This window comes from Sinocyclocheilus anshuiensis, unplaced genomic scaffold (assembly GCF_001515605.1).
Source record: "Sinocyclocheilus anshuiensis isolate Anshui unplaced genomic scaffold, SAMN03320099.WGS_v1.1 scaffold959, whole genome shotgun sequence".
Taxonomy (NCBI): Eukaryota; Metazoa; Chordata; class Actinopteri; order Cypriniformes; family Cyprinidae; genus Sinocyclocheilus; species Sinocyclocheilus anshuiensis.
In genome coordinates this window covers 451462-459914 of record NW_015542406.1, presented here as the reverse complement: position 1 = coordinate 459914, position 8453 = coordinate 451462, and the positions used below count along the sequence as shown (strand labels likewise).

The following is an 8453-nucleotide window of genomic DNA, read 5'->3' as shown; positions in this document are numbered from 1 at the left end:
GCGTGTCTAATCATGCCCTCCATCCTCCCCCCCCCCCCGACTTACCCTTCAAACAACCCCTGCCCTATCCTGTTCAGCTGTCCCAAGGGTTAATCCCTTGTCCTGGAGCAAAGACAACAGGATCACAGCCATGGTGCTAATACTCAATAGACACTGACCTACTTTGCAGGATTTGTGTTGGGGGAAAATCCCTGATCCACTGCCCTAATGCCAGCGATGAAAGTGATCTAATGGTCCTAACTGCTCTGTTTAATCTGAAATCATGCTCGTGTTATTAATTTCCCATTATGGGAATGCAGCTCTGCCGATGGGATTAAAAGAGTCGTGCTCTCTCTCTCTCAAATTTTCTCCATTCCGATGACCTCCGCGTGCAAACGTGCATGCTTGAACCATCTGGCTGTGCAAGAGCTCACATCCCCTATTTGTTTGCTTGAGCATGTGCTTAGTATTTGCTTCTACTGATCTCTCATGACTTTTCATCATGATTTTGACTTTGACACCAATCGCCAACAGTTCAACCTACGTTTAATTCAACAGATGTTATGTAATATTCACCTGGATTGTAAAATCCGGTTGTTATATAATATTATCCTTTCTTTTACAAAAAATTGATCTCATTGATCAAAACTATCTGCATTATTATTTTCCTTTGACAGACTGAATAAAATATTAGCACCACAGATGTATTACTCTGCATGTAATACTCAAATATCTAACTGTCTCATAACAGCAAGAGCAACTAATAACAAATATGTGAAATGCAGTGGATTTAAATTCAGTTTAAACAGTTCAATCTCCATTTTCCAGTTCATTTCATTACCACCAGTAACTAGAGTTTAAAGATACAAAAGACATTCATCTTCGCCTGAACTTAGCAATGTGACTCATTTGTGCAATAAACACGTTACACTAAACTGTCCATATGATACATTAAAATAACTACAATGTTTAAAACAATTACAGACTGACAATACAATACAACAGATACTAAAAATGACCAATGTGCACTTATTACTCAAAATGAATCAAGATACACTACAAGATAGTTTTATATTTCCTTGTTTAGATGTGAAAATAGCAAACTATTAACACCTGACAGCAATCACCTTTATATTTGTAATTTAAGCTTAAAGATAAATATCACAACTCATTTCAAAGAAGGAATAAACAGATGACAACACTCAAGACATCAAAATTTGTTTTGGGAACAAGAAAAGAAGAAACCTGACTTAGAGCAGTATGCTGTTTCTTCATCAACAGATGCCACAATCCGCGCTGCCAGCATGAACATCCACGCCAGCCTCTCTCTCTCTCCCTGTTAGTACATGTTTTCCTATCAATCCATCAGAGTAATTTTGTATATGAAAGGCGAGAATTCAAATGGCTGAATAAGCAAAAAAAGAAAAAAAAAATCCTTATGAACAAGACTCTTTGAGTGCGTATCTAATAATGCCAAGCTGACATGCAATACATCATATTACCCATTAGCAGTTACCGGGGAAAAGAGGAAACAAAAATCTACAGGCTGTTGACAGATCAAAAGACCCGTTTGCATCACCTCGTGGTCTTTTCCATTCAATTTTACCATCACAGTAACAAATACTTCATAATGCTGTGCACAGGAAAAAAACAAATCACTATACAAGCTCAGTTTTCCACCTGTGGCTTATTGGTTGATGTGGCTACATCATGTAGTAGCAAACAGATTATAAATACCATATGGTATACATCTAAAATTATAATAATAATAAAAAAAGTTCACCCAAAACTGAAAATTCTGTCATCATATGCTCACTTTCAGGACAATCTGATTTTTTTTTCTTCTGTGGGAAATACAACTAATAATAAAAATATAGAAAAATAATATAAATAATAGAATCAAAACTTAAAAATTGAAAATGTTATGAAGTTTAAGCAGTCTTCAAACTAGAAATGGGAAAAATTTTCAAAGATGTAAAAAAAAAAAAAAGATGATTGGAGTATGTTTTAAATGAAAATTCACAGTTAAATCAATATGTTACTTACCAATTCTTTGTAATTATTTGTGAAATTAGCTTGCAATTTCTATGGAAGCTTATGCCACAGGACAATAAATAAATAAACAAATAAATAAATAAATAAATAGATCATTGTGACTTTTTATCTCTTTTTTTCCTCATAATTCTGAATTTTTCTCTCACAATTCTGCCTTTTTTCTAAGAATTTTGAGATTTAAACTCAGAACTGCAAGATATAAAAACTGAGATACATTAAAAAAGTCAGAATTCCAGGAATTGCAGAAATGTTAACTTAGAAAAGTCAGAACGAGAGATATAAAGTCAGAACTGTGAGATAAAAAAAAAATGCAATAACTTTTTCATTTTTAATTCCATGGCAGAAAAAAAAAAATTGCAAGATGTAAATTCAGACTTCTGAGAAAAAAAGACAAATGCAAGATGCAAACTCAGAATTCATTGAAAAAATTGTCAGAAATGCTATTTAAAAAAAAGTCTGAATTTTGAGTCGCAATTACTTTTTTTTTTTTTTTATCCTGTGGATCAAAAGTGAAGGCAAAAGGCTTCTGAGTGAAAATTGTTTCTCTTCTGAGATCACTTTCTCAGTATTTTATTCAAAATGGGAGAAGTAAATAATGACAGAACTTTAGTTTTTGATATTCACTACTGAATATGAGCACCAAATAAAGTGCTATAGCCCACAGATGACCTGTTGCGTCAAACTGAATCAGGGTTGTAATGAGCAAGGGTCCTAGTCATACCCAAATGAGTCTTGACTTAGCAGGACCATAAGACAGAAAGAAAGAGGGCATCTGTCTCTAAGAGTTCAAAGACAGCCGAAGCAAAGCTGAATATTCAAAACACTGCACAGTGTTTCAGACTATATCTTAATGCAATCCTTGCCAAAGTACACACGGACCTCACCAACGCCTGTTTTGATACATTCAAACGTCACCTAATTGTTTTATTAGATCAGTTAATTCCATACCTCCTCTAAAAGCTGTGGGAATTCTCCAAATACCCCATATACACACAGAATAGAACATCCTTTTGCATAGAACATGACCAGGTTCAAAAGTTCAAGCCAGTCACATCGGTGACTGTCAGAAAGAGCTCTGTGATCAGGCAGCTGTACACGCACTGTTAAAGATTCATAAAACCACAAATGCGCAAAATGTACGCACGAGGATGACAAGTTTATGCAAATTCAAAGTGCAAACATTGTGGCGTGGAAGACTGTTCCGGTGCAAATATGGCTTTTAGAGACGAGCAGCCCTGCCGTTCAGGTTAAGGTGGTCCTAAAAAGACCCCTCTAGCGCAAGTTACTCCAAGGACCTATATTTAAACCTTGTACTTTTAGGTTCAAAGAGCAATGCCCTTAGAAACTTGGCACCATTAATTATTTGCGAGGGAAAAGGCATGATGCATCTTTTAACATGTGCAGTCACTTCAGAGTGCAAAGCCTACAAATGTCATGTCCTCTTAAGATCAAAAGTAATTGGTCAGGCTGCACAACAAGACACAGGGGTAACAAGGCAGTTTACCAGTGTAACAGACTCAAATGACAGTGTGAGCGCAGCAATGAGCTAATAGACCTACTACAAGAGAGGAGACGGGCAGAACTGCCAGCTTTTTCATGACTATTTTCTCTATTTTTATATGTACATGTTATATATTTCATGATGTTTTTATTCAGGTCTAACATCAGTGAAAGTGCTATAAAAATGTGTTGTTTAGAGAAAATGAAGTCAAAATTTTATGTCAAAGCAAAACAATCCAGATTGTATGCCAGTAAATTACCATTGCATAAAACCAAGTAAATTATATATCTAAATATTATACACAAATTATTAAATGAGCAGTTTACCCAAAAATGGTAGCTGTGGGGTAAAGTGTGCCAGATGATTTTGTGTAAGCTGTGTAAATAATAGTGTTAGCAAAACGATGATAGATAGATAGATAGATAGATAGATAGATTATATTTCACCACAACAAGACACAGGGGTAACAAGGCAGTTTACCAGTGTAACAGACTCAAATGACAGTGTGAGCGCAGCAATGAGCTAATAGACCTACTACAAGAGAGGAGACGGGCAGAACTGCCAGCTTTTTCATGACTATTTTCTCTATTTTTATATGTACATGTTATATATTTCATGATGTTTTTATTCAGGTCTAACATCAGTGAAAGTGCTATAAAAATGTGTTGTTTAGAGAAAATTAAGTCAAAATTTTATGTCAAAGCAAAACAATCCAGATTGTATGCCAGTAAATTACCATTGCATAAAACCAAGTAAATTATATATCTAAATATTATACACAAATTATTAAATGAGCAGTTTACCCAAAAATGGTAGCTGTGGGGTAAAGTGTGCCAGATGATTTTGTGTAAGCTGTGTAAGTAATAGTGTTAGCAAAACGATGATAGATAGATAGATAGATAGATAGATAGATAGATTATATTTCAATACATTTAAATATTCTGTATATTTATATATTTGCACAAGTATATACATATATCTAGAATGGAATTGTGCATTAATAAAAAGTTGTTTGTCTTATTTATGTTCATTTATCCATTTTAATATTGCCAAATCATTAAAATGTCCTCTTAACAAGACACAGCTTACCCCTAATGTGGGCCGCTTTTTTGGAGAAGACATATTTATGTGATCCTACATCATTATTTTTTTTTCTTCCTTATTTCAGTTGATGTCAGACATGTTCATATAATTAGACGTATTCGTTTAACGTCTTTCCCATTTCTCCTTGCCAAAATAGTAGAGGCACAGCTTATGCCACTGTGTTTGAAAAGAAACGGCAATGCACACACAATGATCTGAAGAGAGACAGAGAAAGAGACGGAGAGGGAGAGAAAGGAGGGGAACAGAAATACAGATGGTTCTTGAGGTGTTGGCAGTTGTGTAAGTCAGTGTTCTGGGTCAGGTCAGAGAGGATCTGGAGACAACAGAGCAGGAGATGTGGATTGGGTCAGTGAGCAAGTCTGTCTGGTAAGAGGAAAGAAAAGGAGGGGTTTGGGAGGGAGGTTTGTCTGTGATGTCTTTCTGTACCCTGGAAGGAGGTTAGCTGCAGAGGAACAGGTGTTGCCCTCTCAGTGTCCGTAGCCAGCAGCGCTTCAGCACCGCCCCGAGAACCCAACTGTCATCTCTGATGAGCCGGCGTCTCCACGCTCCACACGCTTCTCACTTGGTACCACAACTCAGTCCAGCGTAACTATACAGAAAGAACATCATCTTTGCTTATATTTAACATAGTAGTAGTTAGAACCACACAGAACTTACACATTTTCATGAATTCTACACTGATTGGGAATGCTGGGAAATTATTCAGAACAGATTCAAATGTGGTAAAACTTCAAAGATCAAGGGCCCTATTATACATCTGGCGCAATGTGGCGCCAGATGCGACGAAAGTGTTTTCTGCTAGTTTCAGCCCGACACTCATTTTCACATCCTGCGGCACGTTGTTTAAACAGCAAATGCATTTGTGTCCATTTGTGCATTAATGGGCGTGCTGGTCTGAAAACGAGGTGTGTTCAGGCACATTGTTGGCGCGTTGCTATTTTGAGGCAACTGAAATAGACTGCGTCCATTGACCAACTTTAACCTGGTCTAAAGTCTATGGCGCAGTATTTTTTTGTTATTTAAAGAGCGTGTAATATGCGCCTATAGGCGGGTCCACAATGCACGTACACTCTGCTTATTACACACACAGGGACGCGTAGCAGCAAACAAACATGCCAAATATTAAAAATTAAAGGATTACAATGTAAAAGATTATTATTGTGTAGGCTACATAAATATAAAAATGCCTACATGTCACAGTAGATAGTCATTGCATGTATCAGAATTAGTCTACCTATTTGCTCACGCACGAGCGATCCGTTACCTCTCTGGAGACGCATTCAGTCTTTGCGCTTGCAAATTCCGCCGTGTAAATAGCAAATACGCCATGGCATGAGTGCAATTGGTTCTTAAAGGGAATGGGAGATGAGACTCTGATTGGTTTATTGCACGTTATGCCCAAAACACACCCATTACTCATTAAGAGAATAGGGACAACATTTTTAGACCATGCACCTGATGCACCAACCGTTTTTCCTGTCATAGCAAAAGTTGATTTGGCCACACACTAAGTGCACCTGCGCCATGCGCTTCAGACCATGCTCTTAGATTGTTAAAATAGGGCCCCAAGTGTGTAGGTATAATTTGCATTTAACTAATAGCACCAAACAGAACAGCACAAGTAATGGTTAAGCTTCATATGTCCAGTTTTCCACTGATCAAAAACCAGGTTGTCTTGACTCAAATTCAAACCGTTGGTTGAGCTAATGTTCTCATGTCCAGCCCCACAAACGACTTGAAATTTAGTTTGGTGCCACTAGTAGAAATCACCCATATCAACTTTGAATGTTAAAAGTTAAGCTAAGGAATATTTCAGTTTTACATTTTATTAAGATATTATTTACAGGCCCAGAGTAGGACAATGGCCTTTAAAATTGCGTGGAAATCATCCTGCAGGCACAATGTGGGCCTAATAATGGCTTCAACTAGGAAATTAAAAAAGTAAATCCAAAAGTAAATATTTACATTTACATTTTCCATTTCCATTTGAAAACCAAGAGCTTTGTGACCCTCGTAGACAGCAATGCAACTGACACGTTTAAGGTCCAGAAAGGTAGTAAGGACATCATTAAAATAGTCCATGTGACGGTTAGTTCACCCAAAAATGAAAATTAGCCCATAAATTACTCACCCTCAAGGCATCCTAGGTGTATATGACTTTCTTCTTTCAGACGAATCCAGTCGGAGTTATATAAAAAATTATCTTTGATCTTCCAAGCTGTTTAATGGCAGTCAGTGGGTGTTGCAGTTCATCAGTTCAAAAGAAGTGAAATAAAGCGCATCCATCCAAAATAAAAAGTGCCTCACACAACTGTGGGGGGTGAACAAAGACCTCCTGTAGCAAATCGATGCGTTTTTGTACGAAAAATAACCATATTTAAAACGTAATAATCAATTTAATCTAGCTTGCGCTCACTGTTGTACACGGAAGCTGCTCCGGGCGGATGACGTAGGACGTCGGAATTGTGCATGCGCCGCTCAGAAGTGACGAACGCGGAAGAGCAGGGGAGACATCAAAACAAAACAACGGTCACGAATTAGAAGTACAAAACGAGGATTTGTAAAGAAGAATGTCGGAGGATTTCGATATAAGCCAAGAGGAGACTGGTTTTCCTTTGCTAAAGTAAGGAAACTTTGCTTCCTTTGCTCCTGTAAACAAACGTTGGTTTTCACAAGACTCACCGGCGCATGCGCAATGCCGACATCTTACGTCATCCTCCCGGAGCTGCTTCTGTGTACAACTGTTGGTGCGAGCTAGATTAAAGTGATTATTACATTTTGAATATGGATATTTTTCTTACAAAAATGCATCGATTCGCTACAGGAGCCCTTTATTCACAGTGAGCCGTGTGAGGCACATTTTATTATGGATGATTGCACTTTATTTGACTACAAAAACAAAAACACCCGCCTACTCCCATTCTAATGCTTGGAAGAGCAAGGAAAATGTTTTAATATAACTCTGATTGCATTCGTCTGAAAGAAGAAAATCATATACACCTAGGATGCTTTGAGGTTGAGTAAAACATGGGTTAATTTTCATTTTTGGGTGAACTAACCCTTTAATTTAACACAGACAAATTTAACACAGTCTTCTACCAATGTAACAAAATATTCCCAAACCTTAATATCAGACTATGTAATTAAAAAATCACTATCTAAAGTTCACTAACTTCTTTCTGTCCAAAAGCTGTGCTTTTAGATGAAATTGACGTTCAGAGGTTTACAGTCCAGTCTCTAATGGATGGATTTGAGGGTCCTCAAGGCTACAGTCAACGATTTGGATTGCACTATGTGGACTTTGAAGATCCTGAGAGACCTAGAACCCCCAAAGCATCAGCATATTACTACTCAAAGGTGACTGAGAGAAACGGATTTGCTGAGACTGCGACAAACGCTAAGATGCAAATGTATGGAAATAAAATTGGAATCACAAGACTTCCTAGTCTGCTGCCATCTGAAGTTCCTTCAAAATCCAAGGTTATTTGGGAAAGGTTCTCCCCTCAGACCAAGTTTGAGAGACAGCTTTATCACTACGGAACATTTCCAGAGGGATTTCATTGGGGTGTCTCATCTTCAGCAACTTAAACCCAATTGAGCATCTCTGGAGAGACCTAAAAATGGCTGTCCACCAACGTTTACCATCCAACCTGACAGAACTGGAGAGAAGGAGGAAGGAGGAATGGCAGAGGATCCCCAAATCCAGGTGTGAAAAACTTGTTGCATCTTTCCCAAAATGGCTGTATGCTGTATTAGATCAAAAGGGTGCTTCTACTAAATACTGAGCAAAGGGTCTGAATACTTAGGACCATGT

The 8453-nt window shown here is 37.5% G+C and overlaps 1 long non-coding RNA gene across 1 annotated transcript in view; it reads right to left on the bottom strand.

Annotated features, from left to right (window-relative positions):
• Positions 1–4827: 4827 nt before the first annotated feature.
• Positions 4828–8453, bottom strand: part of LOC107693038 (uncharacterized) — a 15400-nt gene continuing 11774 nt past the window's right edge. Inside the window, exon 4 of the long non-coding RNA XR_001634704.1 lies at positions 4828–5228. This is a non-coding gene — a long non-coding RNA (uncharacterized LOC107693038). The remainder of the gene's footprint in view (positions 5229–8453) is intronic.